The sequence below is a fragment of the Macaca fascicularis genome, chromosome X (genome assembly GCF_037993035.2).
Source record: "Macaca fascicularis isolate 582-1 chromosome X, T2T-MFA8v1.1".
Lineage (NCBI taxonomy): Eukaryota > Metazoa > Chordata > Mammalia > Primates > Cercopithecidae > Macaca > Macaca fascicularis.
Window position 1 is genome coordinate 146,126,653 of NC_088395.1, and position 17,018 is coordinate 146,143,670.

Here is a 17,018-nt window from a genome sequence, read left to right on the forward strand (position 1 = left end):
ATCCCATTACAACAACTTTTTTTTTGAGATGCGGTCTCACTATGTTGCCCAGACACAAGTGCAGTACCTATTCACAGGCAAGATCATCACATACTGTAGCTCTGAACTCCTGAGCCTAAGGGTTTCTCCTGCCTCAGCCTCCTGAGTAGCTAGGACTACAGGTGGGCATCACCGTATCTCCCTAACAAATTTCTTTCTTTATAACAAGAAATCTTCTAAGCTGCAAGTGATGCCAATTTTCATCCTGAGCTAGAAAGCAGGGAGAATAACAGTACCTACCTCAAAGGATTTGAGAGGACTCCAGGAGGTAACTATGTAGAAAGTGTTTTAAACAGCACCTGGCATTTGCTAGAGGAACAGAAAACGCTAGCTGCTGCGGCTAAGTTTTATACACCCAAAAATTCTAGATAAACCTTGGCAATTTGCTTAAAAGGAAAACTGACTTTAAAAACCAAAATGCAGAAGAGGGTTATTTAAAATAGACAAGAAGTACCTGCAGGTGAACAATGCCATATCTATGCCATATGCAGGACTGGGCAGTATTAAGGGGCAGAGGGCTCAACCAAAGAAAGACTACAATTTCTGCCCTGGAAAAGTGACACGTTAATGAGGGAAACAGGACAAACACTCATATGAGACTAGATGTTATTTGTCTGTGCCATCTACCAATGACCATCAATGATTCCCCAAATGGCTGAGCCTCCACTGCTGCTATTTCAAAGGCAATTCCTCTGGGGTCCCTGGTCTGAGTTTCTGTAAGCCCAGGGGCCTATGTGCAGTACCAACTATTGGATTTTCCTGTGCTGCTGTTCTGCTTAATTGCTTCCTCAGTTGTTCATACATGGATTTCCTTGTAACACCTCAAAGGGAAGTTAAGAAGTAGCAATTAACATTTATGACCAATATCATTTTAGAAGACACAACTTATGACCTTTCCAGGCACAAAACACATCATTTATAGTGATGATAACCCTTAAGACAGTAGCCGTAAGCTAAATAATATATGTGGCTAAGAAGAGACATGTCAATGTAAGAGCAACCTTCTTATTTCTGGCTCACCAAGAGTCATTAACCAAGCTGCCACCCATTCACCACAAGATGTACACACCTAGTATCAGTAGAGCTGGACAGGCCCTTGCACAGAAGCAATTTAGGGAAGGGGGAATGAAGATGTTAAAGAATTGACTTGTGTCCCAGTGCGGCAGTGGGTAGCAAACTTCCACAAATGAGCTGAGCTCCACAGATGCTTTGCAAAAGTCCACTGTTGGCTACTGAGAACTATTATCTTTCTTAATAAGAAATAACACAGAATGGTAAAAAACGGCTGAGCCCAGTGGCTAATGCCTGTAAACCCAACACTTTGGGAGGCCAAGAAGGGTGGGTGAATCGCTTGAGGCCAGGAGTGCGAGACCAGCCAGGTCAACAAGGTGAAATCCCATCTCTACTAAAAACTATAAAAATTAGGTGGGCGTGGTGGCACATGCCTGTAATCCCAGCTACTTGGGAGGCTGAGGCAAGAGAATCACTTGAACCCGCAAGAGGGAGGTTGCAGTTAGCCAAGATCATGCCACTGCACTCTAGCCTGGGCAACAGAGCAAGTGAGACTCTGTTTCAAAGAGGAAAAAAACAAACAAAAAAATGGTTAAAAAAAAAATGGGTTTTACATTTACGTAGTCAGACTGCCTACATTTGCACCCTGAATCTACCCTTTTTTAGCGTTATAACTTTAACTCATTTAACTTCTCTAAGTTTTACTTTCTGACATGTAAAATGAAAATAATAAAGGATTAGGGTGATGAGTCAGCAAATAATGCACAGATAAGGCTTAGCACAATGTTGTACTCAATAATTATTATTATCCTTGAAATAATAAAAATGGTGTGTAGGTAGCCAGAAAAGCCCACAAAGGTCTATTTTACCAATAATGTGGCCAAAATAGCAAATATTTATCATACAAAGAAAAGATAGTAAAGCCAAATATTGGCAATATTATAATAGTTACAGACAGAAAATAAAGTTAACATGTTTTTAACTTTGTGTGAAAATCAAAAGATATTTTTGTTGATTCAGAAGAAAATTTGACACCCTGAAAGAGCTTTAACGATGGATCATATAGATTCATTCATTCAAAGAACATTTATTGAGCACCTACAAAAAATCTGTTAGGTACCAGAGACTGAAAAATGGTAACAATAAAAGCAAGTGTAAAATGCAATAATGGACACAGAACACAGGGACAGGAGGAATTCGTTCTACCCCAGGAACGTCAGAGAAGGAAGATCGGGGCAGCATACCACAGAAGAAATGACATTTGAGCTCGGTCTAGGATTTCACCGCTGAATGGAAGAGCAGCAACTTCAGAAAGAGGGAACAACAGGAGCCAATACCGAGAGGCATCTGGCAAACACCAAGAGGTACCTGAGGCATCTAGCAGCCTATAAATAGCGTAGTATGGACAAAGAGTAGGGGGAGGGGAGGGGGAATCATAGAAAGGAGACTAAGCCTGGGCAACATATCAAGACCCTGTCCTACAAAAAAATACAAAAAGTAACCAGGCATGGTAGCGTGCACCTGTAGTCCCAGCTACTCGGGAGGCTGGGCTAGGAGGAGGCTCAGCCTGGGGAGGTCGAGGCTATAGTGAGCCATGATAGTACAACTGTACTTCAGCCTGGTAACAGAACAAGACCCTATCTCAAAAACAAAACAAAACAAAACAAAACAGGAGACTGTAAATTTAGGCCTGAGAAAACCTGTGAGGGCTGGAGAGAAAGGAAATAAAATCAGTATCTTGAAGGGATATCTGTACCCCCATGTTCATTGTAGGTTTATTCACAATAGCCAAGATATGGTCACAACCTAGTATCCATCAACAGATAAATGGATAAAGAAAATGTGGTATATATACACAATGGAATATTATTCACCATTAAAAAAAATCATGCCATTTGTAACAAAACGAATGAACCTAGAGGACAGTTATGCTAAGTGACACAGAAAGGCAAATACTATATGGTCTCACTTATATGTGGAATCCTAGAAAAGCTGAATCCTAGAAACAGAAAGAACAGTGGTTTCCAGAGATAAGGGGGTGAGATGGGAAAATAATCAAATGGCACAAATTTTCAGATAAAAGATGAACAAGTTCTGAGGCTCTAACATACACCATGGGTGGTATTAGATGAATTAATTTGATTGTGATAATCATTACACAATATATATGTATATCAAATCATCACATTGCACTGCACACTTTGAATTTATACAATCTTTATTTGTCAATTAAATATTTCAAAACAATTTTTCAAAAAAGAAAACCCGTTAGGGAATGTGCACACCCCTAGACTTCAGCATAAAGGCAACTGGATGTGGCAAGTCTGGTGTTTTCAAATAGCACCGTCTAGATAAAGAAATGTAAGGAAATAACTACTTTAAAAGTCAGGATAATGGTTATTTCAGAAGGAGAGAAGGTTTTTGACTGGGAGAGGGACCTGGAAGGACTTCTGGGGTGGCTGACAAAGCTCTACTGCTTGATCTGGATAGTGATTTCAAGTATGTTTGCCTTGTAATATTGTATTAAGTTACACACGTTTGTTTTTTTAATCCTTGTCTCATTTTACAACAAAAAAGCTAAAAAGGAAAGAAAAAAACACACACACACATTCTTTTGCCACTATATAGGCCATCCAGGGCAGAGACAAAAAGATGAGGAAAGAAGTTATTACCTCAAGATGAAAGATGATGAGGGCCAGGCCCAGAGCAAGAATAATAGGAGTAAGAAGAATGAAATAAACCCATTGGTGAAACATCTTGAGAATAGGCTGCCACAAACTTCCAGAGGGCTTTAGCAGGAGAAGGCTTAAAGAAGAAGATAGAGAGTGATTTCAGATTTGGACATACTGAGTATGAGATGTCTTTGGGAATTCAAATGCTACTTTCCCCCTGCTCATTTTAATGTATGGCTTTCCTTTGTCTTGGTACACATCTCTCAATAGTAATACTCTATTTCCTACCATTTACAATTCAATTCATGTGTTTGGCTTTTGAATGGGATACAATGAGGAGGAGGAGGTAGTTCTTGATGTAACGAGGCAAAACTTGGAAAACAAAGGAGGAAGATGGTTAAAAGAAATGTGTTAGTAGTAAAAGACAGAAGTAAAGGAGATCATATTCCATGTGAACCACTCCACTGAAAGGGAAGAAAGGATATAGAACTGAAGAGCTACTGGGTCAGATTCCCCACCTGATCAGCAAAAATCAAGGGAAGGGGGATACATCATGCACTCGCCTTATTTTCACATCTGGGACTTTCTTAAGTTAGCTATATGTAATCTAAAGGAGAATTATAATAGAAATTTGAAAGTAAGAGAGATGGGTAAATAAGACAGACAAGAAAAGGTATTCCACACCAGGTTAGCACACAATGGAGAAGCAAGTAATTTTGCTTATCTGCAAGTCATAGCCAACTGTCCTTACTTGGAACAAAAGACAGATATAAGCAACTGTGTGTTAGATTAATTACAGTTTGGGACACAGCAGTCCAGGTCCGTAGAGTTGGGTTGCTATGGCCCATAATTTAACAAATGCATGAACAACTGACTTTGATAACATTCAACTGGAAATATTAAAATGTTACCCTCAGAGTCCTGCTTCTATTGCATAATAAAAGAAATCTAGCTACCATGTATTGAGTACTTACTCTGTCCCAGGCACAGTCTAAACCTTCAGCATCCATTATCTGACTGAAACCTCACAGCAAGCCCATGAGGTAGGTGCAATTAATCATCACCACATTACAAATAAGGAAACTTGCATGCCTTGAAGTGGTAGCTCTAGGGAAACAAGATATGAGGAAGACTGCATAGAGCGGACTTGGGCCTGGGCTAAAGGGAACGCCTGCCTCATACATGCTTCAACCCAGGCCACCAGAGTAGAGTATTTCATAGGGAGTACGGGCTGTATCTCTAGTTGCTGATAGAGAGTGATTTTTTTCGGGCCTTATCCTCAGCATGTTTATCTCCTACCACTGCAACATGCGGCAGTGGTAGGTGGCTGGTAGCAATTCTAAGATTTGGGATCCCAGCCAGCTCTCTGTTTCTTTCCATCAGAAATATAACCAACATCTGGCAGAGTCAGCAAACGTCAAGATGTATGGGTCTCCACTAATTCATACATTACAAACTGGCTTCTCAAAATTGGTCAAATTCCATTACAGAATTACAGTTCAGCTGCACTGAATACTAAATACATATGAGCCATTAGCTGAGACTTTGAAATCTCTTTGCGTTATGGAAATTTCTATTCTGGTAGTAGTTGTTGCATGAGATTTTATCTTTATCACACTTTTCCTGGCAGCAGTAAAATTCCATTTCCATCAACTGTTTCCTCTCAAGAAAGTCTCTCAGGAAATACTCAAAACATTGTTCAACAAAGTTCTCAAATATGAATCATTTTTAACTGCCAGGAAGACACTCCTTTCCCCCACTGTTTTGCATCATAATAGGCTTTCTCTAAAATGACAGCTTTGGGGGAAGATATACTTATTTGGGGGAAAAAGACATTTATTAACTACAGTGTAAATCCTTTATTCTTCTCCCTCTATGGCTTTGTTTAAGCAGTTCCCTCTGCCTCAACTACCTTCTCCCCAGATCTGCCTGTCCAAGCCCTACCAATGCATTCATTCAAACAAACATTTCCTGAGTACCTAACAGATTTTTGGTCCTGTAATAGGTGGTAGGGGTAGAAATCAAATAAATGTATTAAAAATATGCCAGGCAAAGATTACAGTATGATCATGGCAGGACATGGGATCATGATGGACATTCTGAGATTTTCCTTCAATGAAAAGTTTTTTGGAAGAAAAAACATTTACAGCTGGCCCTTTAAGGATAAGCAGGAGGAATTCAATGAAAGACAGAAGTAATTTATGGCAGCCAAGAAGAGGCCAAGAGGAGGCAACTCAAGGATCTCCAACTACAAGGAGCACAACTGATTAGGGACCCTATCTGCCTCAGAAATTCATCCTAGTGTCTGTACTAAGTCACCTCCAAAGGGGTGCTCCCAACCAATCACTGAGTATAGCAGGGATACCAAAGCAGACTGTTGCTGGAAGTTGCAAGACTCCACTAACAGCTGACTTTGGACTCCCCAATAGCTTTTCTGAATCTTCTTTAGACTGCAGAGCAGTCTGGAAACCTTCTGCCTAACCAGCTCTCCCCATCCCCTTCACTAGGGCTCAGACTTGCATCAGGGACTAATGGCACTCTCAGCCTTCTCAGCCCCCTCACCATTGTCTGTTCCACATGCGTTTTCCCCTAATAAACCGTTGCCAATTTAATCCTGTGTGGGTTTTTCAGAGGACCCAGATTAATACAGCATTCTATACAGAGGGCTCAGCATAAATAAATACCCAGAGGTATGAAAAATCATGATGGGTTCTAAGCACCCCAAGGAGTGGAATGTGCCTGGAGCAAGCTGTGGAAGTGTAGAAGAAGCTGGGTCGAATCAGAGGAGACCTTGTATGTCCTGATAAGAAACTTCAACTTGGTCCTATGAGAAACAGGAGCCACTAGAAAGTTTTAAGCAAGGAAAAGGCATGTTTTCAAAAAAATGTTCTGCTGGCAGAATGAAGGATGGACAGGACAAAGCAGAAATTGGAAGCACCTCTATGTATGCTCCCATCTTGTCTGCTAGCTTGTGAGGTCCTGAAGGATGAAATCATATTTTTTGCTTGTTTTGCTTTAATCTTAGAATAGTGTTTAACACAAAGTAGCTACTCAAGAGACCTCACTAATCTACAAGGTCGGGCCTTACCTCATGGCCCAACGTTTTAGTTAAAGCCACTCAAAAGTTTCATGAAGCCTGGTCATTCCTGCTTGGACACTGGAACCCTTTCCAGTCAATCTAGAAAGAGATGGTTATGTGTATGAAGGGTAGAAGAAACTACTCCCAAACTTTGCCTCTTGCCGACTGGTTATTTCATGAACTCCTTTGAAGATAGGCATCTAATCACATTTGTTGATCCTAACTGTAGGACAAAGGTAGTCATTAGACATTTAGTTTTTGAATGTTTACCAAATCAATGAAATTTAGAGAGCCAGATCAAGCTCAAGGCCCACAGGTCTAATCCAAAGAACATAAACAAAAATCAGAATCGGCTTCTGAATACCGACTCACTGTCCAATGACGACCTTCGGGAAAATGTAGCCTTATTTTTTCATCATAAGGTGGCAATAAGACCTACCCTAAAATGATGTACAAACTAAGGTGAAAATGAAGTATGAAGATGTGGCCACTGTAATTTGAAAACAGTAAAATAAATTTTACGAATTGAATATACAATTGGGGAAAATAGACAAATCAAAGCTATCAAAACCTAAATATCACCCTAACACAAAGACATGTTGGACTTCTGAATAAATATGAGAAACATAACTTATTTATTACATTGTGACATCAGCTTTCTAAGAAAGGTCATAATTAACCACAAAGTCTACAATAAAATTCTCTAAGTTTAACATATTTACTTAACGACTTCATGGCTAGAAGGAAAGCATACTGATTACCAATTCTGATTTTCAACAGTATCAAGGGATGGTGTGGTATTATCAAAAAATTGTCAAGATACAATTTTCATGTGTCAAGCAGCATTTTTGGCTGGAAGGGTACTTCTATGAAGTCAAATAATCATGTGAACCAATTCCCAGAAGGCTATTGATTGGTAGAGTTGGAGCTAACAACCCTCCCAAGGTCCAAGGCACTGAGAGTGTGATGCCCTTGCTCAGACTCATTCTCATCTCCCTGACTTGACTAATGAAACACACAGAAGCTCTTGGGTCCTGCTTGTAATACCCAAAATAACCTTACTGAAAAAAGTAATCATTATCTCCAAACAACCTGAAATGGTTTGTGTCACTTAGAGAAGAGAGTCTCACATCATAAACTGTCAGATCTACATGGGGTAAGGGACTAAAGTTAGATCGCAATGGTTTGTTGTCCATGTAAAATAAAAATGGCATCTCCAATTCTCCGCGCTGAGATAACCACTTCCAAACCAGTAGGAAAGTCCAGAGCATTCAGGAATACTTTATTTTATTTTTTATTTTGATGAGGGCTCGCTATGCTACCCAGGCTGGTCTTGAACTCCTGACCTCAGGCAATCCTCCCTCCTGGGCATCTCTCAAAGTACTGGGATTACAGGCGGGAGTCACTGCACTCAGCTCAGCAGCACTTTTTAAAATTTTCCAAATTTGCAAACTGATTTAGTAAATACATTGTGTTATTTTGACTCGAGGAGGAGTGAAAAATAGAGAAAATGAATTCCATTTTTATAAAAGAACTTTAGGCGATTTTGTCAAAAGAACTAAACAAACAACTATAGAAATCATTCTAAGTCTCTTTTGGCATCTTCCAAAACCAGATTATTTCCATTTACAAAATACATTTAATGGTAGGAAATCAATAATGATGACAGTAATGGACACCACTAAATTCAGGACATTCTGTGTGAGACGTTTTACATATATTATCTGTATTCCTCACAACTCAATGTAAATGTTTTACATTTCAAATTTTTAAAACATGAGGCTCAGAGAGACAAATGTGCCACAAATCAAGTAAATGGCAAAGCTGAGATACAAATCACAGTATCTAAAAGCCCAGATTTTAGATGGCAATGAAAGGTGGGAGGGCTTTTCTCTCCTTCCAAATCTCAATTTCTATGTCACTCTCCCAATTCCTGTCCTTCCCTCCCCTTCCTCCGTCTCTCTCACACAAACCCAAACACACGCACGCACATACCCACTCACTTCCAAAGAGAGGCAATACCATACAGTGAGCTAATAACGGTTTTATCCAAAACACCTGCATTTAAATTCTGACCCTGCCATTTACTAGCTCCAAGACTGGGTGGTACAAATTGTTTCATGGACCTCACTTTCCACCAAGTAAAATTAAATAAGATAAACATACACAGTGTCTAGTACATACTATTTTTGTTACGTTTCCCCTCACTCACTTTTGATAGCCTAAAAGACCAAATGAAGAGGAAGCAAAAACATGCTACCTGTATTGTATGCTAAGCAAGAGAGCATTTCCCTTAGGATGGAAAAATTTCTATGACTTATAAAACACACATATGATTAAGGAATTGCTACCTACTTCATGTCATTTATCCATGATTTTTATCCATAAAATACATGAGAATAATCCATTATTGCCATGTGGAATTTAGACTAGGAATGCAAGAATAGTTCAGCATTCATACGTCAAACACAATGCCGTTCACGGTTATCAGCAGCCTAACTAACAGAAAAATCTGTATGACTATTTCTATAGGTGCAGAAAAAGTGCAACACTCATTCAGCAGCCCTTCATTATTTAAAAACAAAAACAACAACTCAGCTAACTAGAAATCAAAGGAAACTTCCTCAGCCTGATAAAGAGCATCTATGAAAAACTTATAGCTAACTCATACTTAATAATAAAACACAAAATGATTTCCCCGTATGATCAGGAAGAAGGCAAGGAATCCACTCTTACCACTCCTACTCAACATCATATTGGATAAAACTCCTAGCTAATGCAATAAGGTACAGGAAAAAAAATAAAGATACTTATAGATGGGAGAGAAAAAATAATACTGCCTTTATTCACAGAAAACGTAATTATATAAAAGAATCTACAAGAAACTACTAGATACAATTAGTGACTGCCAAAGTTGAAGAATATAAGATCAATATATAAAAAATTTTTTTCCTTGCCTTGCTATAAAAAAAATCAATTATATTTTTATACACAACAGTGAAGAACAGGAAAATGAAATTTTTAAAAGCACTAGTTGCGGCCAAGCGCGGCAGCTCATGCCTGTAATCCTAGCACTTTGGGAGGCCAAGGTGGGCAGATCACGAGATCAAGAGATCAAGGCCATCCCAGCCAACATGGTGAAACCCTGTCTCTACTAAAAATACAAAAATTAGCTGGGCGTGGTGGCACACACCTGTAGTCCCAACTACTCGGGAGGCTGAGGCAGGAGAATTGCTTGATTGCTTGAATCCAGGAGGTGGAGGTTGCAGTGAGCTGAGGTTGTGCCACTGCACTCCAGCCTGGCAACAGAGCGAGACTCCATCTCAAAAAAAACACAAAAAAACAAAAAAACAAAAAAAAGCACGTTACAACAGCACCAAGAAACATGTCATACCGAGGGATCAATCTAACAAAGTACTATAAGTATTATAAGATTTGTACGTTGAAAAGTATCAAAAACACTGATGAGAGAAATCAAAGACTTCATTGCAGAGATACACTGTGTTCAGGGATCAGAAGACTCAATATCATCAGTATTGTAATTCTCCTCCAAATTGATCTACAGATTTTAATTCACAGCAAATAAAATCCCAAGTTTCTTTTTCAAAAATTTATAAGGTAACTCTAAAATTATATGGAAAAAATAATTTAGGATAACCTAGACAATTTTGTAAAAAAAAAAGTTGGAGTACTCATACCAATTGATTTCAAGACTTACAATAAAGCTGTAATATTCTAGACAGCACGGTATTGGCTAAAGGGTAACATAGATCAATGAAACAAAATAAAAATTCCAGAAATTGATCCACACATATATGGTCAATTAATTTTTGACAAGGATGCCAAGTTAATTCAATAGACAAAGTATAGTTTCTTCATCTTATAAACAAATGATGCTGGAACAATTAATTAGACATATCTATATTCAAAAAATGAATCTCAACCTGTATCTTGCACTATACGTAAAAGTCAACTGGAAATGGATCATAGACTGAAATGTAAACCCTAAAGCTATAAAATTTCTGAAAAAATAGAAGCAAATCTTCATGATCCTGAGTTGGGCTACTGTTTCTTAGGTAGGACAGAAAAATCATTAACCATAAAATAAAATATTAAGGCCAGGCACAGCAGCTCACGCTTGTAATCTCAGCCCTCTGGGAGGCCAAGGTGGGAGGATCTCTTCAGGAGTTTGAGACCAGCCAGGGCAACATAGTAAAACCCTGTTTCTACAAAAAAAAAAAAACACACAAAAAATTAGCTGGGCATGGCAGTGCACATCTATAGTACCAACTACTCGGGAGGCTGAGGTAAGAGGATTGCTTGAGTTCAGGAGGCCAAGGCAGCAGTGAGCCATGATTGAACCACTGCTGTCCAGCCTGGGTGACAGAGCAAGACCCTGTCTGAAAAAAAAAAAGAAAAGACTGAAAAATAGAACTTCAATCAAAACTGAAAACTACTGTTCTTGGGCTGGGGGTGGTGGTTCACGCCTGTAATCTCGGCACTTTGGGAGGCTGACATGGGGGAATTGCCTGAGCTCAGGAGTTTGCAACCAGCCTGGGCAACACAGTGAAACTCCGTCTCTACTAAAATACAAAAAATTAGCCAGGCGTGGTGGTGTGCACCTGTAGTCCCAGCTACTCAGAAGGCTGAGGTAGGAGAATTGCTTGAACCCAGGAGGCGGAGGTTGTAATGAGCTGAAATTGCACCACTGCACTCCAGCCTGGGTGATAGAGCAAGACTCCGTCTCCAAAAAAAAAAAAAAAAAAAACTACTGCTCTTTGAAACATACTATTTAAAAAGTAAAAAGACAAACCATAGACTGGGAAAAACATTTGCAAAACATATCTGATGAGGGACCAGTAGCCAGAATGTATAAAGAACACTCAAAGCTGTATTTTTTTTATACAGTCTCGCTCTATTGCCCAGGCTAGAGTGCAATAGTGCAATCTCAGATCACTGCAACCTCCATCTCCTGGGTTCAAGTGATTCTCCTACCTCAGCCTCCCAAGTAGATGGGATTACAGGTACCCGCCACAATGCCCAGCTAATTTTTGTATTTTTGTAGAGATGGGGTTTCACCATGTTGGCCAGGCTGCTCTCGGACTCCTGAGCTCAAGTAATCCGCCCACCTTGGCCTCCCAAAGTGCTGGGATTACAGGCGTGAGCCACTGCACCCGGCCCAAAGCTGTATAATTTTTTAAAACCCTGCCAAATCAAAAAAAATGTTAAGACACTTGTTCAAAATCATTAGTCATTAGAAAAAATGCAGAATAAAATTACAATGAGACATTACTATTCACCTACCAGAATGGCTAAAGTTTTAAAAGACAGACAATAACAATATTGCTGAGGATATGGAGCAAACGCAACCTTGTATGTTGCTGTTAGGAAACAAAAATGGTATAGTCAACTTTGAAATATAGTTTAGCAGCTTAATATATAAAGTTAAATACATACTTTTCATACTACCCAGTCATCTCACTTCTATATATTTACCGAAAACAAGACATACGTCTACACAGAAACCTGAACACAATTTTTTTCCTTTTTTTTTTTTTTTTTTTGGATATAGGGTCTTACTCTGCTGCCCAGGCTAGAGTACAGTGGCATAATCTCAGCACACTGCAACCTCCGCCTCTCGGGTTCATGTGATTCTCATGCCTCAGTCTCCGAGTAGCTGGGACTACAGGCACGCACTGCCACACACAGCTAATTTTTGTATTTTTAGTAGAGAGAGGTTTCACCATTTTGGCCAGGCTGGTCTCGAATTCCTGACCTCAAGTAACCTGCTCACCTTGGCCTCCCAAAGTGCTGGGATTACAGGTGTGAGCCACCATGCCCAGCCTGAACACAAATATTTACAGTACCTTTATTCATAACCACCAAACTACATTTGGACTGTTTTCACAGTTACTGGTGAATGGATACACAAATCAGCTACTGGTGAATGGATACACAAATTGTAGTGTTATCTATTTAGTGGAATTCTGCTCAGCAATGAAAGGCAGCAAACTGGATAAATGCAAGGACATAGATGACTCTCAAAAGAATTATACCAAGTAAAACAAGCCAGACTCAAAGGCTATATATTTTGATCCCATTTATATGAAATTCTAGAAACGATAAAACTGTAAGGAACAGAAATCAGATTAGTGGTTGCCAGGGGTTGTCAGTTTAGGGAGGGGATTGACTACAAAGGAGCATGAGGGAACTTTTCAGGTGACAGAAAATTCTATTATTTTGATTTCAGTGGTGATTACAATTTATATAATTTTGTCAAAATTCATCAATTTTTACATACCTAAAAAGGGTGAATTTTACTGTATGTAAATTATACCTCAATAATTCTCAAGAAAAACGTTGTGTTAAAAAAGTAACAACCTCAGAAAGAGCCAACTATTTTAGGCAGAGATCTACAACTAATTTGAACTGAAAAGGCTGATTTCTGATTATAAATTTAAGATCATGATTAAAGCACAGGAAGATATGCAGGGCAGATAAAGTTCACGAAAGTTGTGTATGTGTCTTTCACTGTTAATTGATAGAAATTGTGTAAAAAGGGGCTCTGGTAAGAAGGTGAGAAAGGCATAATTAAGAACCAAGATACCTCATTTGGTATTTATTCAAAACAGGCTGACAACAGAATAAATGGCCATAATGGTCCTTACAAATTGCTTGAGTTTGTAGATGACTCATTCAAAGAACTGCCTAAGGAGACAGGAACCTATTCAAGTACTAATTCTCCTCACTTCACAACCACTCTTAGAAGAGAAGGGGTGAAGTATTTTTATTCTATGCAATTTCTACCTCTTGATCAGAACTCTGAAAAGACACAGTAGAAGCTTATCTTGGCAGCAGAGACAACAGGGTGGGAGAAGATCAAGAGTTTTCTAAAACCCTAAAGGGCTTTTCTCTCTGTTTTGGCCGGCAGGTAAGGCTTATCCAGTAGTGGATAAGCCAGTGTGCATGGTTCTGGCTTTGCAAGGAGCTATGGTCAAAACAGTGTGGTTTTGTGTGGTGGCTCACACCTCTAATCCCAACACTTTGGGAGGCTGAGGCAGGAGGATTCCTTGAAGCCAGGAGTTTGAGACCAGCCTAGGTAACAAAACAAGACCTCATCTCTACAAAAAATAAAAAATAAAAAAGCCAGGCATGGTGGAACATGCCTGTGTTTCCAGCTACTTGGGAGGCTGAGGTGGAAGGATCGCTTGAGCCTAAAAGTTCAAAGCTTCAGTGAGCCATGAAAATGCCACTGTACTTCAGCCTGGGTGAGTGTCAGAACCCATCTCTAAATGAAACAAATGCAACAAAACAGTGATAGGATTCATTTAAGTACCATTATCAGAGCCCCAAGGAAGAACTAAATTGAAAAACAGACTACAGAAACTTGTATTTATTCACTCATTCCTCCATCTGTTCATCCAACAATTATTTATTGACCGTCCACTCTGGGCCAGGCTCTGTGTTAAACTGAAGACATAAAGATAACCTGGACTGAAGTAGTTTACAATCTTCTGGTGGACAGGAGCGCGGGGTGTATAAAGTGCAATAGCATCCAACAGGCTGGAGTACACCTTAACAGAAGAGGAAAATTAGACTTGCGATTTTTTTCCCCATATACCATTTGCCATCAAGTTCTCAGTGCCCCAGAGTTCACCAGGAAATCAAAAATGGCAACCACTCCAGGCAGTGGGAACAGCACATGCAATAGAAGTACAGGTAAGCACAGTGTAGCCAGGAAACTTCATGAAGTTCTAGGGTACTAAGAACCTGATGGAAAATAGTATGTAATAAAACTGGAGAGGTAGGCATGAATCAGAAAGGTCGAATGTTTCGTGAATTATGCCAAGGAGTTAGATATCCTTGTGGGGTGTGGGGTAAACAATGGGCAGCCTATGAACAGGGGAGAAACAAATCAAGATTTACATAAAGATGATTCTAAAAGCAAGTCGGAGATTGGCAAAAAAAAAAAAAGAAGAAGAAGAAGGAGAAGGAGGAGGAGCAGGAGAAGAAGGAGAAGGAGAAGAAGAAGGAGAAGGAGAATGAGAAAATGAGGAGTTTCCTATACTTTAGTTGAAAAGCTGGTGGTGGACTAGAAAGTTGGTGTTAACTAATGGGTACTAGTTTAATACCTGAGTGACGAAATAATCTGTACAGCAAGTCCCCATAACGTAAGTTTAACTATATAACAGACCTACACATGTACCCCTGAACTTAAAATGAAAGTTAAGTTAAAAAGAGAAAGTTGGTGTTAACTGGAATGGCAGAAAGCCCTCCAGGAACCACCCTTGAGTCATGCAGAGAAAATGACCCATTCTCCTGCCCAATGTATATCTCTAGCTAGCCATCATGATTGTTTATTTTCTACCCCAACTGGACTAGCAGCTTCCTAGAAACTGGAATGCTCTCTCTCACTCACACACACATGCATGCACACTCATACCCCCATTGCCTAGCTAAAGGTAGATGTTTAGTAACTGTGCAGACATTAAGGAATGAGTGAACAAATAAATGAATGCACTGATGGTTTTTGCACAAGAAACCAATTGAGAGGTACTGCAAAATGCGATTGATGGGTTGTCTTGGGAGTTACCAAGCTATCCGTCTGATGGAAAGTTGAAGTATGAGCTTCCGAGAGTCTGTTTCAACACGAAGTTGTCACGACTCTAGTTCTCCCTTGCCCCTAATTAATTTTTTTTAAGACAGGGTCTCACTCTGTTGCCCAGGCTGGAGTGTAGTCTCAGCGCACTGCAACCTCCACCTCCTGGGTTCAAACAATTCTCATGCCTCAGCCTCCCAAGTCTCTGAGATTACAGGCGCACACCACCACACTCGGCTAATTTTTCTACTTTTAATAGAGACGGGATTTCACCTTGTTGGCCAGGCTGGTCTCCAATTCCTGACCTCATGTGATCCGTTCGGCCTCCCAAATTGCTGGGATTACAGGCGTGAGCTACTGCACCCGGCCTAGTAATAGATTTTTAAAATAAAGGCTCCAGAGAAAGAAAACTATTGATTTTCATAATTAAGCTATTAAGGCAGACAGCATGACAGATCAAAGGAGGACAGAATGTCAGGTGCTTGGAGGTGGACCCAGAAGCAAGGCCTAGGAGGAAATCCAAGTGACAAGAGCACATTACTAGAAAAGACAGTGCAGCAACAACCAAAGGTCGAGGCAGGTGAGCAGTGAGCATCAGGATACTCAGCAAGGTAAAAGCAGACAGAATATAACATCAGGGAAATCTGGTCAAAAGGCAGTTAGTGGGTGAGCATCAATAACATCAGGACTGGGCAAAAAAGACCCAACCACAGGTATGGGTCTAGGCAGAGCTTAAGTTCCCTAGAGGCTTAGCTAAAAGAAAACATGTTCCTACCTTTGGAGTTATTGAGGTACCAACCATTGTACCCATAAAAGGACTTCACAGGGGATAAACAGAGTAAGGACCAGTTTCTGGCCCAGAAATACAAGGGCTACTCTTAATCACAATGACCCAGGTAACAGCAGTCTTACAAAAACATGACCACACAAAGTCAGAACGATACTAGCAAACATGCTGAACTGCTGAGCTAGCAGCCTGAGGTTCCCAAAATTCTCTCTAACTCGAGACAGGCTGAGATTCAAAGCCTCATTCAGGGCTGACCTGCCCCAGCTCTGTCCATTGGAAAGCCATGTAGACACAGAAGCCAACAGGCCCACACAATCTCCCCAACATCAGAGAGTATGAGGCACGCCTCTAATTTCAAAAGAGGTGCTCAAAAAATACCGGTGGAAGAGAATGAGAGTCTGTCATACAGAAAGCAAGGAGAAGAGGAATATGGAATCCAGTATACAGAGATCTTTCTCTGTACATTTACTCCATTCACAACTACTTTTAGGAATGTTTGTCACCCAGGCTGGAGTGCAAGTGGGGCAATCTCGGCTCACTGCAACCTTTGCCTCCCAGGCTCAAGCGATTCTCGTGCCTCAGCCTCTCGAGTAGCTGGGACTACAGGAGCATGCCACTAGGCCTGGCTAATTTTGGGGGGGTTTTTTGTTTGTTTGTTTGTTTGTTTTTTACTAGAGACAGGGTTTCACCATGTTGGCCAGGCTGGTCTCGAACTCCTGACCTCAAGTGATCCGCCTGCCTCAGCTTCCCAAAGTGCTAGGATTACCAGCGTGAGCCACCAGGCCTGGCCAAAAATGCTTATCTTGAAAAGCTCTATAGCCCTTGGGTATC

General features: G+C 40.2%; 1 protein-coding gene and 1 pseudogene across 6 annotated transcripts in view; one reads left to right on the forward strand and one right to left on the reverse strand.

The window, feature by feature from the left end:
* The window catches only part of ATP11C (ATPase phospholipid transporting 11C (ATP11C blood group)), a 203,760-nt gene that overhangs the window by 148,745 nt on the left and 37,997 nt on the right, over positions 1–17,018 (reverse strand). The window lies entirely within an intron of this gene.
* LOC123571509 (U6atac minor spliceosomal RNA) lies at positions 9,064–9,181 on the forward strand (annotated as a pseudogene).